This window comes from Amblyomma americanum, chromosome 1 (genome assembly GCF_052857255.1).
Source record: "Amblyomma americanum isolate KBUSLIRL-KWMA chromosome 1, ASM5285725v1, whole genome shotgun sequence".
In the NCBI taxonomy this organism is placed as follows: Eukaryota; Metazoa; Arthropoda; class Arachnida; order Ixodida; family Ixodidae; genus Amblyomma; species Amblyomma americanum.
The window spans coordinates 459253815-459276767 of NC_135497.1; positions in this window are offsets into that span (position 1 = coordinate 459253815).

The following is a 22953-nucleotide window of genomic DNA, read 5'->3' on the forward strand; positions in this document are numbered from 1 at the left end:
TGAGCTGAAATCGGACTTCGTTCCGGGAAACAAGGCCTAGAACTTGGGTATTAAACAGCCTTACTAGGTATAATTTTTACGTTTTACTCTATACTCTGGTCATCTGACAGACTCGGGGTAGATAATGAAAATGTTGACTTAAGTACCACGGTTCCCATTGGACCGGCAGCCACCCGCACGGCCCGGCCAGTGCCCCCTTGTTAGCGCACTATGAATGGTGTTTCACTTAAGTATTTATTCAGTTTCTAAAAAAGAAAGCTTTTTGAGTTAGAAGAGCGCTTTTTTCGTCATAGCATTCAGAGCGGTGCAGTACATCGCGGCGAGGGAGACGGCGTGCTCGCCTCGTGTACCTCCAGACTGCAGAAACTAAGTCTTCCCCAGTAACCGTCACGCTAAGAAATAGCGTTTTAAAACGGGAATTCATAACAAGCTGCACAGAAAAAAGATGAGCCCGGGGGACGGTGCGGGCCGCCACCCTCACCCTCAGAGAGCGTATCTTGCCCTCCCTCACCCTTAAATCATCATATCTTCCCTCCCTCGCCCTCACCTCACTATGTCTTTCCTCTCTCACGAATTTTCTCCCTCGCCCTCACGAATTTTCATGCGCCCATCCTCTATCACCTCACCGAGTGAAATCCTCATGAGGTTGATAAGGACGCCCTCGTGAGGATGCCTATCTGCATGATTGGAGCTGAGAGCAGAGTGGACGGCGATTTTTCCAGGCTCATTTGCATGCCAGAGCTTTCGAGCAGTTCTCCAAACATACCGTGCCATCACCAAGGGAGACCAGCTGTGCGTTGACCTGGTATTGGAGATGTTTCTTCTTTTTAATGGACCAAAGAATTTATATGCATGCGTCAGTGGCATGTCCCTTCTGTACAGTGGAAAGTACAAATTTTTTGAACAAGTGATGCGGTGTCTTGCCCTTTAAATATTTTTTTTTATTTTGCAATCTGCAATGTGCTTTTTTATTTTTCAGGTGTCCTATGTTTGGAGAGACTGCACCAATGGGTCGGAACTAACAATCTTGCAATCCACCTCTACTTGCAGTCAAAGTTTTGCTTATGTTCCATTATGAGTTGCTGCTCTCATTGTGTATTAAATTGTGTATACATGAAACTGCTGCCTAACTCTCTATTCCTGGAACTGATCTCTGGAGGGACAAGAAAGATTGCTGTCTGTACCCTCCAGAAATCTGCACCAGTAGATACAATGATACCCATGCACCATTAAAACTACAAAACAGTTAGGGAACCAATAGCCTATAAGATTATTGACAGCTATGGGTGGGTCAGCGTACTGGTCTTTCAGGCCTGTTGGTATATACCAAAGACCAATATTCCAGCAAGCCTATATGACCAGTGCACTGACACACCCATAGCTGTCAATAATCTGATAGGCTATTGGTTTCCTATGGGTTCTTTTTTTCAAGAGGAGCCATTCGAAAAACTTGCACTTTATGGAGCAGCAGTGGCTAGTTCTTGCCGGGTTTTGCACAAAGGTTTCTGAAGGGGCTCCATCCCTGGAAGAGGCCCGTCCTGGAGAGCCAGTGAAGATGACACTTTAGTGCATTGAGCCAAGAAGGACTGACGAAGAATAACTGATCTTGAGGCACGCGGATAGGTCTACTGTTGCGCCTGTATGATAGTACCAGAGGCAGGATGGCGAACTTCAGCTGTATTGGGGCTCGAAACCACTCCTGTGTTGCTGGCTCGAAACCCATCTTCACCCAGTATCACAGGTAACACATTATTGCTGATGACAGCGGCTTCCACAAGAGCTGTGATGGGGTCCACTGTAATCTTCAGGCAGACTGTGCCTTCGGGACACAGATTTGATCCACCACTACTGCTAAGGGCTCGTTTGTGTCCAAGGCATCAGTGGAAGATCTTTGATTGAAGACTTGGTAACTATAGTTATCTTAGACCCTGTATCCAGAAGAGCATCGTAGGAGCCCAAGAGTGCGATGCTAGCTGTGAAGAATGAACATTCCAAAGGGGAGACATAGATGTCTTCGTTACAGCTAGCGTGCAATTCAGGACCTGCTGCATGAAGTGATGTGACAGCTGTGGCTGGCTGTTCTGTCACAGTATTCTCTTTTACTGGGCTCTTTGATGCTAGGTGGCCTTTTTCACGACACTTGAAGGAAACAGCTTCACTCAATGCCTGTAGTGTACGAAAGGCAGGAACACCGTAACGCTGCGACAGAGTTTAGTACCGAGCTTCCTTTTCAGAAGGCGACAGATCCGCTATGCAGGTACGATGTGGAGGGCCGGAAACGCGCAACGAAGGCGCACTGCTGGGCTTGGAATAGGACACAGTTGGAGGTGCCACTTCAGATATAAATGGCGCCGAATAGCTTGTCTGGAAGGCGGACTGCCGTTAATGTGACCATGAAGGGTCTGCTCGACACGATGAGCAGGGCTGTTTGCGATCCCAATATGTTGCATTGCCCGGTCTAGTTGTGTGCATATGTCAATGAAGTTTGATACTGACGACGGACGTTGCGCTGCTATGCTTGTCGCTGTGCCTGGACACAAAATGCCTTGCAAGAGATGTTCAATTTTTTGGGACTCAGTCAGCGGCACTGGATATTTCACGATCACGCGAAGCTTTGCGTAGGCATATTCGCGGAGAGTCTGAGGGCTGGTCTGCACCAGGGACATAACTTGCTGCTGCCATTGGTGTAGCGTCAGCTCGTCGGCAAATGCGTCAAGCATTACGACACGTATCCGAAGTCGGGAAATGCGTGCCAAGAGTCAGGTGCCAGTTATTTGCAGTGCCTCTCGACTTACTTGCGGCGATGAGGCGGGTTGTTTCTGGCGACCGTGAAGCTAGCTGCTGCGTACGTTGAATTTCTTAAATCCACATACGGGCATTTTAATAATAATAATAATTGTTTTTTTGGGGAAAGGAAATGGCGCAGTATCTGTCTCATATATGTTTGGACACCTGAACCGCGCCGTAAGGGAAGGGATAAAGGAGGGAGTGAAAGAAAAAAGGAAGAATAGGTGCCGTAGTGGAGGGCTCCGGAATAATTTCGACCACCTAGGGATCTTTAACGTGCACTGACATCGCACAGCACACGGGCGCCTTTAGCGTATTTCCTCCATAAAAACGCAGCCACCGCGGTCGGGTTGGAACCCGGGAACTCCGGATCAGTAGTCGAGCGCCGTAACCACTAGCCACCGCGGCGGTGGTACGCGCATTTTGCCTGTGGCAGTTCTCGAACAATGACGAGCTAGACGATACGTCAAGCATAGTTGTCACGTTTATCTGCGGCATGTAAGGGACTTTGAACTGCGGTGTCGACGTTGGAGACAATGGCACTCCAAACAGCGTGGGGGAGTACTGTGGCTCCTTTACAAGGCCAAGTGTTGTTACAAAAGGCTGCGGTTGCCGTGGCGGCGAAAAAAGTTCGTGCGCTGGCATGGCTGCGGCGTCGCGAAAGAGCGGCTGCGCGAGAAACAGCAATGGCGCAGGTTGGACGTAGGAGGCCACATCTGGGGCTGCTTGAACCTTCGAAGTAGGAGGCGAGGCACAGAACTGCACTTCAGTCTAAGCGCACATCAAATTTTCAGAAGTCAAACTGTTCGAAGCGACTGGCGCCGTCTGGGTGATTGCATGGGCAAGGATGCACGGGCGTCTTCTAGGCACGTTGTGAAGCACTGGATTAATTCGTCTCTTGACCCGGTAGCGTCCATTCCGAGGCGAATGAGCTCTGTCTGAATGAACTCTGAGCTGAAGCACGCGACGGTGGCAGCGTCGACTTCGGCCCAATTGATTCCCGCCATTGCGCTTACTTGGTTGAAGTAAATAAGTAGACAAACACAGCGGCTAAACAGGTAGTGACTCCGGAACTATTTTTTTAGTGGGGGACAAGACTTGGGGCTTATTTGATAATTATTTTTAATAGTCATTTACATAATACATTTTATATTTTTATTATTTTTCAATGTTCAAAGGCTGATCCAAATTGCCACGTTGTGGTGACGGCACTCAAGCAGTCAGGAAGACAACCAAAAGGTTTCCAAAAGAAACTGTTTAAGGGGCTGGCTCGCGCCCACTAAGAACTGAATGACTCGGCGGCGGCGATAGCCACAAGCGTGCTCGGCGGTGATCGAACTGAATGCCTGCAGTTATTGGCCACGCTCAATTTAAATCTAGCAAGGATCTTCTGATAAAGAACCAATAGAAACTGCAACGATCTCGAAAAATGTGAAAGCATTTGCACACGGCCACGATCAAGGGAGGAGTAAAGATGTACTGGTCTCTTGCTGACGTACTTGGTTCTTTATCTTCGCACCAGGGGTGCCCGCCGCCAGGTACGGGTCGTTAATTTGGCTGACTGAAGGCTTCTTCGCTCCAGGGGTGCTCCGTCAGAGGCCCGTTTCACATGCTGCGACTGGACCGAAAATATCCGGTGTAGTTGGTGAGGCCGCAATGCGATTTTCGATCAGTGCTTTCACATGCAACACCGACACAACGAATTCGGTCGGAGGAACAGGCAAGGTTGCTTGATGTTTGCATAGCCAACCCATTATTAAACGCGACCGAAATGTCACAATAAATGTGTTGATGATTTTATGACCAGCGTATATTTAGATGCAAGGCATTATTCCGTATGTTTTCATTAGAATAAAGAGTTTAGTTTCCACCGCGGTAACAGCTCCAACGTGAACACACGTCGCATGCCGTCTCGGCGCTCCCCAATGGTCAGTCGCAGAGCGAACACACCGACTGAATACCAACCTAACGGAACTCGATTACAAGCCGTCTGCGACTAGACCGAGGGCTCTCCCCAGTCGCAGACCGACAGAGTTCGCAGTGTCGCACACGAAAATCGCATGCATGTGAAACGGGCCAGAGACGGCCTTGCGACGAATTAGGATGCAGGTGTTAAGGGAGTAAGACTTGAGGTTTTATGTACAAAAATTTACATTATACAAGTTGATGTACCGGAGACAACTTAAAGCGGCAAAAAGGATTAAACAAAAAAAAAGGTGGAACTGGCCAACACTAGGGGAGACCCCTACTCGGCATAGCCGAAGATGCATTACATTTGTCCGTAGCCCAGAACGATTTTCCAAGCTCCGGGGCCCGGTTGTAGAGACCTCAGATCTCAGCCCACATTTTGCACCACCCAATCAAAACATACTAACACATGATTGGTTAACAAACTTTATGGCACGCCTGCCAGTTTCTGCAACGTTCAAAACCCTTTCCCTGAAATACACAACACAAAAAGAACATCAAAATTGCTCTAAAAAATGGCTTTGCAGGAATGGGCCTTCAAAATAATTGGCCCACTAGGTTTACATGCCACGCCCCATACCTCCACAGTGTTTCTCGGACTCTCTCCCTTAAAAAGTGAAAGGAGAAACGCGAAAATACTTCAAAAACACATTCACGTGTCGTAGGCTCCCTGGGAACCCTTGACCCTGGTGGTTCCCAGCGTTAGGGCAATTATCGATTTCACACGAGCCGCCGCCACCGAGGGTAACAAACTATAGTCGTCTTCGCGACGACTGTTGACAGGCGTCCCCAAAAATCTGCAAAGTGGCGCCAAACCTGTCATTGCTGCCTTCGCGGCGGCATTACTTTTATCCGGCTACGTTTCGTTAAGCTGGCCCGTTTCCCCAGAGCATACAACGTCCTTGCGCGTCGGAGTCGCCGCGGCGACGGCAAGTCGCGTCCTCACCTGACCGTACGCTATGCATATTTACTCCCTGTCAAGCGCGAGCGTTCGGACCCATCTCGCACGGCGGTTTTAGCCCTTCAAAAAAAAAAAAAACCTATGCCCTTCAAAAAACCTTTGCCCTTCAAAAAAAACCTAAAGGTGCACAGCCGGCTCCGGTGAGCCTCGATAAGTTCACCTATCGTGTTGTGTAGATCTAGCTGGAGTTTTTTGGCTAAGGTATTTAGGGGTAGGTGTAGTGCTGCCTTAAATGCTGTTCGGATCATGGCATCCAGGGTTGAGATTTGTCTGCCCTGGAGTTTCAGGTAGGGGAATGTGAAGAGAAAGCGGCTGAGGACAAAGGCATGAAGACATGCTCCCTCATGCCCTGGTAGTGTCTAGAAACTCGGCGGATTAGGGGGGACATCGACTCCTCCGTCTGCTTGATTTTGTGGATGGTGAGTGTTTTTCTCCTTTGTTCTGGATATGGAGGCCCAGTACCCGAAGAGTGTGTACCTTCGGGATGTACCGGTTTTCCATTGTCACGGTTATGGGGGCTATAATAATATTAATAATTGGTCTTGGGGGGAAAGGAAATGGCGCAGTATCTGTCTCATATATCGTTGGACACCTGAATCGCGCCTTAAGGGTAGGGTAAAAGAATAAGTGAAAGAAGAAAGAAGAGAGATGTGCCGTAGTGGAGGGCTCCGGAATAATTTCGGCCACCTGGGGATCTTTAACGTGCACTGACATCGCACAGCACACGGGCGCCTTAGCGTTTTTCCTCCATAAAAACGCAGCCGCCGCGGTCGGGCGGGGGGGCTATGGGGCAGTTTCGGGTTGTGGGGCGGAGTATGAGGAGCTCCGTCTTCTCCGGAGACCAAGACAGTCCGATACTCTATGCATGTGTTTGGGTGAGGGTAGCTGCCGACTGCAGAGTAATCTCTATGTCTCCATCACTGCCATGGGTGGTCCATAGAGTGATATCAGCATAGAGTGTATGCCGAAGGTGAGGGATGGTTTGTAGTTGGCGGGCAATGGGATGAGAGTGACATTGAAGAGAAAAGGGGAGAGGACAGATCCCTGGGGGTACGTGCCAACCCAACTAAAGGAGTATGGGTTGGATGCGTGGGGACCTAAGTGAATTTCGGCCCTGCGGTTAGTAATGAATACTTGAATACCGGTGTACATACGTTAACCTATGTTCAAGGGGGAGAGCGCCGCCATGATCACTTGACGCCTAGGCGATCAAAGACCTTGTATCGATCTAAGGGGAGGACAGCTTTTGTGTGGCCTGGTATGAGGCGGTCGAAAATATTCTATGTGAGCTGAAGCATGGCGTTCTGTGCATAGAGGTGTGGACGGAAGACCACCATGCTTTGCGGGTAGAGGTCTTGCTCCACCATGTGTTCAGTGAGTTGGCCGAGTGCGACTTGCTCCAAAAGCTTGCCCAGGCATGACTTTAGTGAGATGGGACGAAGCTTTACAGGTGTAAGGGGTTTATGAGGCTTGGGTATGAATAAGATTTTGGTGTGACGCCAGGATTGTGGAAGGGTGCCCTCCTGCCAGCAGGTGTTGGGGAGGAGGGGTTGGATGGAGTTGGAGGAGTTAGAAGTGTGGGGGAGGAGTTGGATGGGTGAGCGCTTGCCCCAAAAGCGGCGGCAGTTCCATCGCAGAATTGATAAGGAATTAGGTGGTCGCCCCGCCATACTGTAGCTTGGGGAGGCTAGAGGCCCGCATGAACGCTTAACTGGCCGAAATAGACGCGCGTCTAGAGGAAAAATACAATCACCTCATCGACCACCTGTCCCAACGCTTCGAGCAACAATTTGAAGCGGCATTTAAGCGCATGGTGCACACCCTTGAGACGAGCCTTGCACGGTACGATACCCGCCTCCAAACACTAGAGCAGGCCCTTCCTTCGCTCCACCTACCTAATCCCCCATCAATCCCGCCCACCCACCCCAAAGAACGCCCTATCCAACTCACCTACCCTCACCCCACCCAAGCGTGACAAGCAGCCGCTGGCGACTGCAACGCCAAATGGCCCAATGAAGTGCTAAATTATAAACTTGGAAATAAACAAAGCAACATATAAAAACAATAAACAAACTTCATCTGGTATTTTCATGTAAAAATAAGCCCTTACAACTTGCATAAAGTTCATTTTTGCTTGATATGGTTAAAATTGTTGACATATACAGTAGACTCTATCGCCACCGTGCGCAGCGAAATTGGAAAAGAAAATTGGTTGTTGGGGAAAGGAAATGGCGTAGTATCTGTCTCTCATCTCGGCAGACACCTGAACCGCTTCGTAAAAGAAGGGATAAAGGAGGGACTTTGCGAAGAAAGGAAGGAAGAAGTGCCGTAGTGGAGGGCTCCGGAATAATTCCGACCACCTGGGGATCTTTAACGTGCAGTGAAATCGCACAGCACACGGGCGCCTGAGCGTTTCGCCTCCATCGAAACGCAGCCGCCGCAGTCGGGTTCCAACCCGGGTACTCCGGATCCGTAGCCGAGTGCTCTAACCACTGAGCCACCGCGGCGGGTGCGCAGCGACAGCAAGCAGCAAGCTGCGGAGTGCAGGGCAGGAGGAAGATTGCGTGCGAGCGGGCTGGGCATGGGCTAGGCCCCTCCATGACACTCACAGAGAAGCGCTATGGAGGGGCTTTTGGTGCAGGCGGCAATGACAGCATACGCTGTTCCGGTCCAACCGGGCGCTGCCGCCGGCAAGCTGAGTCGGAACAAAGAGGCGTTTGCAATATGAAGCAATTTTTATCGCTCGCACAACTATGGCCTCGATTTCAGGGCTAGTATGTATTTCCTGAATGCAGCCTTAAGAGTGGTGGGTCGCCCGCACTCGATTTGGAGCTTGATAATAGCGTGATTTCGGGATCATTTGAAGGAAACGGGCTTTCAGAGTTTTAGTACAAAGTAAAACGAGTGGATTTTCGAGTGTCAGGATTTCTGCGCCATCTTTCGCCTTTTCTTTGCTACACGAAAATTCAGTTTTAAGATGACCTAGGCTCATCGTCATTCCACCGCTTCTCCTAATTGCGCTCGGAAGACAAGAACCAGATAAGAACAGGGTGTTTTATGCACGAACTTCTTTGCCGCGGCAGGGTGAGACCTGCATGCCTGTTTTCATCGGTTCCTCTGAATTCACAGGGTTCCCCAAACAATGCTCACATTCCTCGCGTTGAGCTGGCTTATCCCTCAGATATTGCAGTAAATTACACGAAAAAAACGCGAATAACAGAGGACGGAAGGGAGAAAGATGCGACATTTTGCACTGAAATACACAGTGGAGATCAGTGGGTCAAACTTGCAGCACCGCTGACGGCTCGAAAAGCTGGCGTAGTGAAGCTTTTCGCTTCAAAACTAGTTTTCATTTCATATTTTAACTACAACTAACTCAGCGTCCACAAAAGTTGATGTTAGTGGTTATTGATTAACAAAATAACAATGAAAGAAAAATATGTTGCTAGTCGCAGCATCGGCCATCGAAACCTGAGCTGCGACTAGCGAGAATAAAAGGACAGGGAGAGGACAGGGACAGAGAAAGAGAGGGGGCGCGATAGTAAGAAAATTTAGGGGTAGGAAATAATATACAATCTGTGCAAATACAGAATATGGAAATAAATGAGGAATGCTGCGCACAACAAAGGCGGGACAAAGGCAACACAAGCGCTGACTAGCAACTAAGTTTATTTAAGAACGAGAAATGTTAATATATAGTGAACGCAAACAATAAAATATAAAAACAGAAAACAACTGCAAAAGGGTAAACAACCTATGACACGTGCAAGTCAAGATATTGAATTTCGTTGGCACTTAATGTGAGAGAAGGATTGCTGATGCACTTTTCTCCAAGATTATGGATGTGATATGATTCCACAATTTCGCACGTCACCTTGTTCTTATGATAGAACAGCACTGCTGTATTCTTGCACAGCGGTTCGCATTTGCATTTTTTGCACTGAAGAATAAGGAGGATAAACTTTATTGCCGTCGACCAAGGTAGCAGTTGGGGTGGGGTTATAGCGCCATCAGGTGGCCATGAGACCGTGGCGTTCGGCGACTTCCAGAGCTCTTGTCCCAACCCGGACCTGTGTGTCCGAGTCGGAACTTAGCATTGCGGCCTCCCACTGGTCTGTATTCGAGAGCTGCAAACCTCGCAGAGGCGAGAAACTTTGTCCCAGGAGCCGGGTCATCTTTTTCTGGTTTTCTTTCATGTTATTTTTCTTGTTTGCACTTGCACCTAGCGCAATGAGCGGCAACATGGCAGAGAGCGTCATTTTTTCTTGCGCATTAAGGCTCCATTAACCTCTTATTCAGGCATCTACCTGCTTTCCCAACATAGGCAGCACCGCACTTGAAGGGTATCTGGTTTACAACATTTTCTTTGCAGTCAACGGAGGGCGACACATGTCGTACCTGCAATCGACCTTCTTTGTTGGTTGTGCCTGTGAAACTTGTCCGCATAAAGCACTCAATTGCTAGTCAGCGCTTGTCTTGACTTTGTCCCGCCTTTGTCGCGCTGTTCACCCACCATGAATGCTTACCAACTCGCCCAAATCTCAGCTTTACTCAGTGGGATGATGCGCCGCGCATGATAGGAGTACGTGACAGGAGTCGGTGCACTTCCGCAAAACGCATTTGAAAAATTTCTCCTGGAGGATATTTGTGAAGCGGCGTCCTTTATCGACTCAGACATACCGCAACTTTATTGAGAGCGCCTTTCAGAGCTCTTTAAGTGAATGACTGGTCGCTCGGGAAGAGCAACCGGGGCCGCTCAAGGCCCACCGCTGAGAGCACCTACGAATGCCGGGCAGTAACGCATCACTCAGTACTGGTATGAGGACTCCCAGGTATCTGTGAATGTTAAGTAGGGAATGACCTTCTGCGTGTATTGAAGCTAACCCGTTACGCTATCGCGTCATACCCTCGAGGCGGTGTTTGTGTCGCCTCCAATTTTTTTTCCACTCCATCCTCCATCCTTGTGCCAGCCGTTCAGATTGAGACTGTCGCGGCGCCTTTCCTCCCCTCTTTATGTTTTGAACGACCCCGGCGATGGCGCGACGTTGGCACACTTGATAACGGAGTTCGACAGCCACCTTTTCGCCTAACCGGCTACCACACCAACCAAACCTCCCCTAACGCCTTCCATTACTTCGTTCATCAATAAATTTTTTACTTACCTACCTCTACGCAGCAGAAAGGTGACCAATCTACAAAGGTATAGCGGTTCTGGGGCACGCCCGCCAAACCGCTGACAACACTGACGCTGTCTTCAGCGGAGAGCTGTTATGTCGGTCGCAGGTCTTCAATATTACTTCTATTATTAAAGGTTGTAGTAATACAGATGTATGAAAAAGGTATCAGATTGGCGCTCTGTATTTTAGGACTGCAGTGCAGTATCCCTCAATTGTAATGCATGTAACAGGCATATTCTGGCTCCTGTAGCACTAACATATATATGTGGCAGAAACGTGGAAGTTATCGGAAAGGTTTGAAATAAAATCCAGGGCAGTGCAGCGAGCTATGCAAAGGAAGGTGACAGAGGTAACGTTAAGAAAAAAGAAGACAGTAGAGGACGTCAGAGAACGTAGACGAGGTAGCGACATCCTACAAGAAATCAAGAATAAATTGTCGTGGGCATATAACAAGACAGTGGGGAGATAACTGATGGTCGCATTCCAGTGTAAGACAAACGTGCAGACGGAGGTGGAGGGGCGGATATTATTAAGTTTGACGGGCACGGTAGCCGCCGCTGGCTCAGGATAGTCGGCATCAGTCGGCGAGTCATTTGTTCTGCAGTGGACACATTTGGGGTGGTGAGGAAGACAGCGATGATTTAGATCATTGCACTTGGTCTCAACCTTAGGTCTAGGTCTCGTACATGAAGAGTACGATATCACTAAGCAGTTCTTACCGGTTAGCTGTTCATTTGATCCTTTCTATTGATTAGATCATACCAATGGCCTTTGTTGCACCGATTTGCGCGCTTCAACTTGATAGCGTCAGCTGAAAAGAGTGCCGGTTGTCAAGAGGAGAGCGTAATTGGGGTTCTCGCCTGTAACAAGGACAGAGACTCGAAGGAGTTCAGCAGTCGTTTCCTCAGGGGGCCCGTCTCACACTTTAAGCAGACACACGCTTGGCGACGCAGGTAACGAGGTGTCGGATCCTAACCACTCCTTATATAGTCAGAATCACTGCGTGAATTCTTCGACGATTTCTCTTTGCGTAGCAGCGACGGCGATTTCATTTTTTTTGCCCAAGGACAACTAAGGCCAAACAGCTGGCGGAGCCACGGGGTTAAAAAGGCCTACTCTATCAAGCAGCATCCGATATCGGGTATGAGGTATGTCACAGCGAGAATGTACAGGGACCTCTTAAGTAAAGTACAAAGGTTTCGGGTAACTCAACACTTGCTGAAAGCGGTAAGAGTTGTTTTAACATCTGCGCAATCGTTACGGGGAACCAAGATGCCACGCTGTACATAGTTCATAGTGCAGCAAAGAACTGTGACGCTCCGGATGGAGAGGATAAGACCCAGTTTTCTCCTCTAGACTTGAAAGAGGCTGCGTCACGGACGGGAAATTACCCCTTGTGAAAATGTATAGAACCCGTCAACACGTGCGAAGCTGGGTTGGTTCATGATTCGAGAACGTCATGAAAATGCAGCTCGTAAAGAAACAAGTGACCGCCCGGGGTGACGAGAGGTGTCGCCACTTGTGTCCCGTTTCTACACAGTGTTTTAGAACGCAGGCTGTAATAGCGTTGTACAAGCCATTTAGGGGAATCAATTTAGGGCGTACACACAACAGCAGCCGGGTAATGGGTTACGCGTAACACGTTAGTTGAACACTATACGCCATCTTCCTCAAAGTGATACCGATATGTTCTCCGACCCAGGGAGCCAGTTTTGAGCCTTTCCATTCCTGCAAAACAACGGTGTAAATCCTTCGTCGGTTCTGAGAGTAGGAAAGGCACATAACTGGCGGACACCACCGCCACGTCACATCGCGATTGAGGCGTCTTTGCACTGAGCCAGTGATGCGCCTTTCCCTAGTGCCAACGAAAGGCCTAAATTGCAAATAAGACAACACTGGGAACTCGACTGTTTGCTTCGTGCAAGCGGGCCCTGGCGCCTGTGCAGTGCGCCGGGAACGCGTTAAACGCGAGGAACGCGAGGGCCGCGAGTGGAAGAAGGCCAGGTATGCACGTGAGCGTATAGACGTCCAACCAGGCATTCGACTGTGAAGCGTGAAAACGGGCCTTCCAATCCATACCTCTCAATCGCTAAATCCAATCAGCTTTCGGTGATTAATACGTCAAGCCTTTAAGCCTAAAGTTACAGTTAAATTTGAAATTGGTTTTTTGAGGAAAAGAAATAGCGCAGTATCTGTTTCACATCTCGGTGGACACCTGAACCACGCCGTGAGGGACGGAATAGAGGAGGAAGTGCGAGAAGAAAGCAAGATGTGCCGTAGTAGGGGCTACCACCACGGGCTGCGGCACCTGCATATGGCAATATGTTCTGCCCTTCCTTCATGGACACACTGCCGAACTCCTCCTTGGGGATAGAGAGAGAAAGAAACACTTCATTGTAGATGAGGAATTTGGGGCACACCCTTGAGTTCCCGCACGCCCCACTTCACTGAAGTGTTTATCTCCCTAAGGTCGACAACACTGGCAGCCCGGCCAGTGGCGATGGTCTGCACGGCCAGGTACTCCGAGCGCAGCAGGGTCTCCCAGTCCTCCCAGGTCTTGCGGTCATCTAGGCCATGCGGGAGAGGATGCGCCAGGCAGAGGGAGAGTATGTAGCTTAAGAGGTTCCTCAGTTAGGAAGAAGGAAAGGCTGGGAGGCAATATCCCTAAAGTACGCAAAACTACAGAACTTGGGGATATCGCCTTCCAGCCTTTCTCCCTGCCTAAACGGGGAATCCCGCAAGGGGCGGTCCTATCACCTTTACTTTAACATTGCCCTAGCGCCACTGGCCAAAGCCCTTGCTGCTATCCCAGGGCTCCACACAGCCATATACGCAGATGATATAACCCTCTGGACAACGGGAGGATCCCTTGGAACAGCCTAGGATATCTTGCAATCTGCCATAGACATCACCACCGCCCATTTAGCAAACACAGGCTTCCATCGCTGTCCAACTAAAACGAAACTATTGCAGCTGAAACACCTCCCCAGTAGCTCCCCCCCCCTTGAGCTGGACATGTACGGGAATCCAGTGCTCATTGTGTCTCGGGTGATGATTCTCGGCATTCTCATTAACAATACACTCGATGCAACCGCCACCCTTCACATCTTGCAAAGACAGATCAAACAGGTCGCTGCACTAATAAGGCGCGTGGCCGCACGCAATCATCGGTTGTCTGAACGCGAGAACCCCAATGTGAACAATGCATTATTATCCGCATTAGACACCACCTCCCGCACCACATACTCACTCAGCGCCAAACACATCAGGCAGACATCCTAATACGCACGACTGTCACCTCCACCCTACGTCTTCCACGGACGGTTAGCACGAAACGTCTCCTGGCCACTGGTACCCACAATGCCGTGATCGAATTAGTAGAGGCTCAACGCACCAACCAATTAGACCGCCTGAGTCGCACGGAAACAGGACAACGCCTACTGCGGCAGCTCCGTCTCATTCCAGCCATTCTCATGCCAACGAGCCCTACATATTACATGATTTCTCGGTGCCTGAAACAATGTTCTCGGCTAAGGCGATGCTAGCTGTTCAGAAGAACTTTGTTCCGACCCAGGATAAATCGGAGCAAAAAAAACTCGGCCCTGCGTTTAATTGAAGAACCGAACCTTGACCGACTCAGAGCAGGAGTGAAGAGAGCGAAAGGCATTTGTTTAAGTCTTTTTCTCAGTCAATACTCATAAGGCTGACTTGTCATCTCGCGCAATTGTGACGGAGAAGGGTACTTGGCAATGTGAAGTCTCCGGATACCTACCGAAGCATTTGGCTTCGCTGGTTATTACTGACACTTTTAGGGCTCACAGCTCTGAGAGCATCGTAAAATTTCTTCAGCATGATAATCCAGGGCCCTGTAATGTATTTAGTGTAGACGTGGATGATTTCTTTTACTCTCTCCCTCGCAATGAAATGATGAGTGCGGTGGAAAGATGCATCACTGCAGACAACGATCAAGAATCTATAAGGGCTTGTGGCATATCAGTAGCTAGCTTCCATGAATTACTATCATTTTATGTAAAGGCTACATTCATTGAATGGAAAGGGTGGCACCGGTGTTAAGTGACATCTTTTTATCTTTCGTAGATCGGAGTATTCAAGCAAACATGGCCGGGATGGCGTCGCGGATTTTCCGTTACGTTGAGATTTTCTTAATATTTGTTGATAAAACTAATTTCCCTATACAGTTGAGTGATGTTCTGAAAGCGTTTAAAGAAAATGCTCATGGTCTGCAATTCACCACAGAGGTTACGGCCGATAACAAGCTGCAGTTTTTAGATTTGAGCCTGGAAGTTCATACAAGACATATTTGCTGGGAATACTTCCCAAGGGCCTTCAAGCCGTTGTTGAACTACATGTCACATCATTCTAAAATAGTAAAAACAGGAATTGTTGTCTCGTCGTTGTTTTCTGCTTTGTCCAAATCTTGTGACCATTTGACTGATCAGAGCTTCAACGAACAGGCTAAAAGATTAAGAGTAGCAGGTTACCCGAATGATGCCATCTTGTTGGGCTGCAGCAAGATAGCCAAAAACTCAAGACTTAAGAAAAAGTGGTGGGTTCGTGTCCGCGAAGGTCGTGGGTTCACGTCCCGTTTTTGAGAAATATTGCGTATACAAATAAAGAAGTTTATCGGCAAGTACAAGATTATAAGCCCTATTCTGCAAGGGTTTACACAGAATGGATGAACAGGAGTCGCCGCTCTTGTGCTAATCCGAACTATAAACAGAACCTTCCACGACAACAAGATTGCTATAGTTGTGTACTTAGACGTAAAAACGCCATTTGATACAGCCTCGGACGTCGGAGGAGCCAGCTGCCATGTCAACTGAGAGTAGGCTCCCAGCTCACATCCTGTGCCAGCAGCCACGAACACCCCCGTCTTTTCATGGCGACGTGTTCGAGGACGCCGAGGACTGGCTCGAGACATTCGAGCGTGTCGCCCGTTACAACGGGTGTAGCGATGAGCGGAAGCTCCACAACGTGTATTTCGCTCTCGAAGAGTCGGCGCGGACATGGTTCGAAAACCATGAGGCTTCGTTTCCATCCTGGGAGGCCTTCTGCCGCAACCTGCTCGCCACTTTTCCAAACGCCGACCGTCGGGAGCAAGCTGAAGCTGCGCTACACTCGCGCAACCAGCGCCCGAACGAGAGTGTCCGCATGTTCTTTGAGGACATGACCCGCCTTTTCAAGCGCGCGGACCCCTCTATGTCGGAAGACAAGAAGCTTCGCCATTTAATGCGTGGTGTCAAGCAGGAGCTATTCGCGGGACTCGTGCGCAGCCCACCGCGCACTGTGGCCGAGTTTCTCAGCGAGGCGGCCACCATGGAGAAGACTCTACAGCAACGAGCCCGCCAATACAATCGTGACGTCAACGCCTTCGGGCCAGACATTTGTTCTATGCATCTCGGAAGCGCCCCGGACGACTTACGCGAACTCATCCGTTCCGTCGTCCGGGAGGAACTCCAAGCCCTTCGGACGCCTTCTAACATGCCATCCTTCGCGTCGCTGACTGACATCGTCCGCGACGAGGTGCGCCTCGCAGCCCAACAACAAGCATCTGAGGTACCCCTCCAGCTTGACGCAAGACCCACGTACGCGTCTGTACTCCGCCAAGCTCCGACGTCGGTCTACACCATCAATGCCGCGGCTCCATCAGTGCGGCCACCGGGTCCCCCTCGTGACCCCGCTCTGCCAGCTTACGAGCGGACGCGTAAGAGTCAAGTGTGCCGGGCCCCAGACCGTCGGCCCCTCTGTTATCATTGTGGCGAGGCGGGTCACCTTTATAGGGCGTGCCCATACCGCCGCGTGGGCCTGCGGGGTTTCGCCCCGGACGACCCCTGCCCTCGCAATGGCGAAAGGCCACTTGAGATAGCCTCTCACCTATTGGAGCGGCAGAATCTCGTCACATCCGGTCGCCGCGGGTCTCGATCACCGTCCCCAATGCGCTACCGTTCTCCAAGTCCCCGCGGAGCGCAAAGCTATTCCGGACGCCGTTCGCCCAGCCCACGCCGGGAAAACTAATGCCGGCGGCCTCCGGAGGCAAGGCCGCTGCTGTAGGGAAATGTGAAGATCCTCCGCCACCATCACGCCGATACGCCATTTCGCCGGGGGCAGGTAGCGACAGCATCCGACACGCTACCTCCGATTTGTACGTAACAATTGATGGAGTCGACGTCTCCGCCTTACTCGACACCGGTGCCGATTACTCCGTAATGAGCCGTGCCCTCGCCCAAGAATTAAAGAAAGTTTTGACGCGATGGTCTGGGCCGAGCATTCGTACTGCTGGGAGTCACCTGAATACCCCTGCTGGCAAGTGTACTGCAAGGGTCGGCATCCGTGGTTTTCTGTACGTCTGTGAATTCGTGGTACTGTCCGAGTGTTCGAGGGACTTGATCCTGGGCCTCGACTTTCTGCAGACGAACGGCGCTGTCATTGATCTGAACGAAGCTCGGATCACGTTCTCGACGAAACAGGCCGTGGCGCATACCGACAGAGATCCGGGAATCAACGCTCTGCGTATAGTCGACGATGACGTGATGGTGCCACCATGGTCTAGCGTCCTGGTTCTCGTGAGACATGACTTATTCCACGATTACGAGGGTATCGCGGATAGCCACCTCCCGCTGTTGCTCGCGAAGGGAATAGCCGTCGCTCGAGGCCTCGTCCAGTTGCATAACGGTTGTACTAGTGTCCTACTCACGAACTTCGCCAACGAGGTTCAGCACCTCGCCAGGGACACGGCTGTTGCCTTACTTCACGAAGTTACTGTGTTTCCTGATTTATGCGCCGTCGGCGCCAGCCCTCAAGACGAGGCCGCACCATGCCACGCCCTGCAGACCGTGAAAATCAACCCGGACTTGGCACCTGAGCAGAAGAATCTTCTGTCTGCTCTTCTAGCAGATTTTGCAGATTGCTTCGCCACCAGCTCCAGGGTCGGTCGTACACCTGTCGCCAAGCATCGCATCATCACAGACGAGGCCACGCCGCCTGTATGCAAGCGCCCATACCGTGTTTCTCCTAAGGAACGCGAAGCCATTAAAACGCAAGTCGATGAAATGCTTGCAGACGATGTTATTCAGCCGTCAACAAGCCCATGGGCGTCGCCCGTGGTCCTCGTCAAAAAGAAAGACGGCACCTTGAGATTCTGTGCTGATTACCGGAAACTAAACAACGTGACCAAAAAGGACGTTTATCCGCTTCCCAGGATTGACGATGCCCTCGACCGATTACGTGACGCCAGGTTCTTCTCCTCATTAGATCTCAAAAGCGGATACTGGCAGATAGAGGTGGACCAGAGAGACCGAGAGAAGACGGCTTTCGTGACTCCAGACGGTTTATACGAGTTCAAGGTGCTCCCGTTTGGTCTTTGCTCGGCGCCGGCCACGTTCCAGCGTATGATGGACACCGTTTTATCCGGTCTGAAGTGGCAGTCTTGCTTGGTGTACTTGGACGACGTCGTCATTTTCTCGCCTACCTTCGATCAACACTTGGACCGGCTGCGCATCGTGCTTCGAGCCCTGAAATGCGCGCAACTAACGATCAAGCCCGAGAAATGTCATTTTGGTTTCACGGAACTTCGCTTCCTTGGCCATGTTGTCAGCGCACAAGGCGTTCTCCCGGACCCCGACAAGACTGCTGCCGTCTCCAGTTTTCCGCGCCCAACCGACAAGAAGGCACTTCGACGTTTTCTGAGCCTCTGTTCTTACTACCGACGCTTTGTGCCCGATTTCTCCAGAATAGCTGACCCGTTGACAGCACTGACTAGAGAGGAAATACCCTTTCTGTGGGGAAGCGACCAAGAAGAAGCTTTTCAGGAGCTCCGCAACCGCCTACACAGCCCCCCGATACTCGCACATTTCGATGGAGACGCTGCCACCGACATACACACCGATGCCAGTAATGTTGGCCTTGGGGCGGTACTTATCCAGTGGCAGGACGGCGTGAAACGCGTTATCGCTTACGCGAGCCGAACACTTTCGCGATCGGAGGCGAACTATTCGACGACAGAGAAAGAATGCCTTGCGGTGATCAGGGCCATCAGCAAGTTTCGTCCATACCTGTACGGACAACCCTTCCGTGTTGTCAGCGACCATCACTCGTTATGCTGGCTGGCAAACCTTAAAGATCCGTCCGGCCGGTTGGCTAGGTAGAGCCTCCGTTTGCAAGAGTACGACGTGACTGTCGTTTACAAGTCGGGCCGGCAGCACCAAGATGCGGATTGCTTATCACGCGTGCCCGTGCACCACGCTCCGCAAGAAATCACCGAAGATCTTCCTTTCATTTGTGCCCTTAGCCGATCCCATGTGGCTCAGCTTCAACGAACGGACCCGGAGCTAGCGCCGCTCATCGAGCACCTGGAAGGTCACAGTGGTCGGGTTCCGCGTGTTTTTCGTCGTGGCCTGCAATCCTTCACCATGCGAAATGGCGTTCTCTACAAGCGCAACTTTGGAAAGTCCACGGAAACATTTTTACTCGTGGTGCCCACCCTTTACGACCTGACATCTTGAGCGCTTGTCACGACGAGCCGTCCGCCGGCCACTTGGGAGTCAGTCGCACGCTGTCAAGGATTCGGGAGAAGTACTATTGGCCCAAATTACTTCCATCAGTGCAGACCTACGTGCGAACCTGCCGCGGCTGCCAACGCCGGAAGTCTCCACCCATGAAACCAGCCGGATTTCTTCAGCCAATAGCGCCACCGAAGATCCCTTTTTAACAAGTTGGAATGGATCTCCTTGGCCCCTTCCCGAAGTCATTCACTGGAAAACGGTGGATCGCTGTTGCGACGGACGACTTGACACGTTATGCTGAGACCACGTCGCTTGCGAGCGGAACTGCTGCCGAAGTAGCCGAGTTTTTTGTCCACAGCATCGTCCTGCGTCATGGCGCCCCTGCGGTCATTATTTCTGACCGTGGGGCAGCTTTCACAGCCCGCCTAACCCAGGCTGTGCTGAAACTGACGCATACCAGCCATAGACGTGCGACGGCGTACCACCCGCAGACCAATGGCTTGGTGGAACGGCTCAACAGAACTCTGGCCGACATGCTTTCCATGTACGTGGATATAGAGCATAAAACCTGGGACCAAATTCTGCCATACGCTACATTCGCTTACAATACGGCACTGCAGGAGACAACGCGGCTCACTCCCTTCCAGCTTGTCTTCGGCCGTCGAGTTTCTACTACGCTGGATGCTATGCTGCCTGTTGACCACCACTGCGATAGTGACCCTGACCTCGACATCGCCACTTTTGTGCAGCGTGCGGAAGAAGCGCGGCAACTGGCAAGGCAGCGCATACACCGGCAACAGCAACTAGACGCTGGCCGCTGCAACCAGGGACGGCGCTTCGTTGCCTACGAGCCAGGCGACTATGTGTGGATTTGGACGCCCGTTCGTCACAGCGGGCTGTCTGAAAAATTACTCCGTCGATACTTCGGCCCATACCGTGTCCTCCGCCGCATTAGCGACGTCACCTACGAAGTTCAACCCGCCACCCAAGCCAGCTCATCCCACAGACGCAAGCTTACCGACGTTGTGCACGTCGTTCGTATGAAGCCGTACCACGACCGACCACCCGATTGAACTTGAGGCTGACCGCTGTGCCCTGTTCTATGTTGTGATCCGCGTGCCTCACCCTAGCACGCTCGCTTTCTGCTCGTCACTCTAGCGCACGATGGCCGCATCGGGGCGATGCTGCAGGGGAGGGAGCAATGACACAGGTGATAGAAGAGGAGGACGAAGGGAACTGAGGCGATAGAAGCAGAGGACGAAGAAAATCTTCTTCCTGCTCGTGGTCGCTCTACCGGCTGTGTAGCTCCTTGGTCCCCGAGTGTTTTTGGTGTACTATTCGTTACAGTATTCCCAAACAATAATGCACGCCAATGACACTGCTTAGTTTTTATAGGGGACACAATAAACTAGCTTAACAATAAAATAAACGAAGAATTAGAAATTATTCTTAATAAGTCCAGTAACAATGATCTCTCCGTCAGCATTCAGAAAACTAAATACGCTGTATGTTGTTCAAGGAAAAAAAAGTTAAACTACAAGGATGTTGCATTGTATTTAAATAGCGTGCCACTACAAGAAGCAAATAACTCCAAATATCTTTGTATACATTTTGATTATGACTGGAAAAATCAAGTAAACAGGTTTGCACAAAGTCAGCTTATGGATGCCATATTTGATGCAAGCACGAGAATGTTTCAATTTTTGCAATGCTTCGCATACAGTACACTGCTTTTATGCAGAGCCAACTAATCTATTGCATAGAGTCATTGGGTAACACGTATCCAATATATGCCGAACCTGTGATCCGGTTGACGAAGAGAGCGGTAAAAATTATTACTTATTCAAAATTATCTGAGTCTAGAAAACCACTCTTTAAATCAACCCGTATTCCGCATTTTCACTCAATATACACTTTAAAGGTAGCGCAGACAATTCACCAAATCTTACAAGTCAACGACGACCCACTTGCCCATAGCATATTTATATGGCCTAAAAGGGAAACGAGAGCGGGTAGTGCCAAACATTTCAACTTACGAGTGTGTCGCAATAGTTACTGGCAAAGAAAAATTGAGTTTATTGGATTTTAGGTTTAGAATAGTTTACCTGATGATATTAAAGTGAAACAAAACGTGCAATCTATCAAAATGTTCCTGATGAATATGTGAAATTACGGTGTGTTATTTTTTGAGTGTGTGCGTGTGTGAGGATGTGTGTATTGTGTACGCTTATTTTGTTTATCCCTAAACTCTTGAGAATCTTACTTTTTTTTATGAACGCAATGTGTCGTCTTCGCATGTCGCATTTATAATGTACAGTAGTGTGATGGAACCGTAACTAGCCTTTGGCTACGGGTCCAATATCATTGTGCGTATAGTATTCTTGTACATTCATTTTTTAATGAAAAAATAAAAGGCCGGGCGTTGGAGCTTTTTGAAGGCCTTCAGTTCGAGTCCCGCGAATGTCATTCGCACGTCATGATAGTCAAGGACGTCGGCATAGTTTGCCAGTCCCGGAAGCTGATGTCACAGTACCCATGGACGTCGACATAGTTAAGCCTACTCCCCATAACACAAAAATAAAAAAGGAACCGAGCTAGATTGGAAACGAAAAGGATTTCGCATTTCCGCTCTTAAGCAGATTTCAATGCAATCCTGTAATTTTTTTCCTTGTGAGTTCCGCGATTGTTGTCCAAGAGCCATTCACGATCAAGATTAGCAGCAGCAGCAGGACAAATGCCTCTCGCATGCATATTCAATTCACGCTGTGCTTTGCCAGCTGCGACAATCTTATCATTGCAAACTTCTTTAACTCATCCACCCACCTAACTTTCTGCCGGCCCCAGCTACACTTGCCTTCTCTTCGTATCAGTCCGTTACCCTTAACGCTTACGCTTAGCGTTACGCTTAGCTTTCTTTCGCATTACACGCCCAGCCAAAACCCATTCCTTCTCACTCCTCCCGCAAGTGGCGCTAGGCCAGTTCCGGCAGCCGCGCTTTATAGCAGAAAGTGATGAAACTGACCTCCTCAAGTTCGTGTTCCCGGCCATGCTTTCGCAGTACGTTAACCTTACTGTTATGACTTGGCCTGCAAGAGACCATGAGACGCCATTCACCGGCGGAGCCACTGGCTACATAAGGAACGGAAGTAATCTGGCGTCGCAATGTAGGACGCCCAAAGGTCTCACATGGTACACGCTTCAGTTGGAACCTGCCGGCGATGCGGGGCGCGTGCCGGGCATTGCTGAACGCTCGCCACGGAGAGGGCACCTTCGTCATCCTCAAGGTGGCTGCCTCGCAACCATGTGGCCACCAATGAGGACAAGAGCGTGACCGTGTATGTGATGGAATTCATTCCTACACGCCTATTGGCCACGTGCCCTGCTGCGGCCTAGGGACACTGGGGAGCCTTACTGGTTCAAAAGGCCTGCACCAGAGGCAGTGTGTGTGGACTCGTGGTGACTCGTGGTGTATAATCCCTTTGAAGACGCATCTCTGAGCTCTCTTTGATCCTCTTGTAAATAAAGAATATAACCGTCT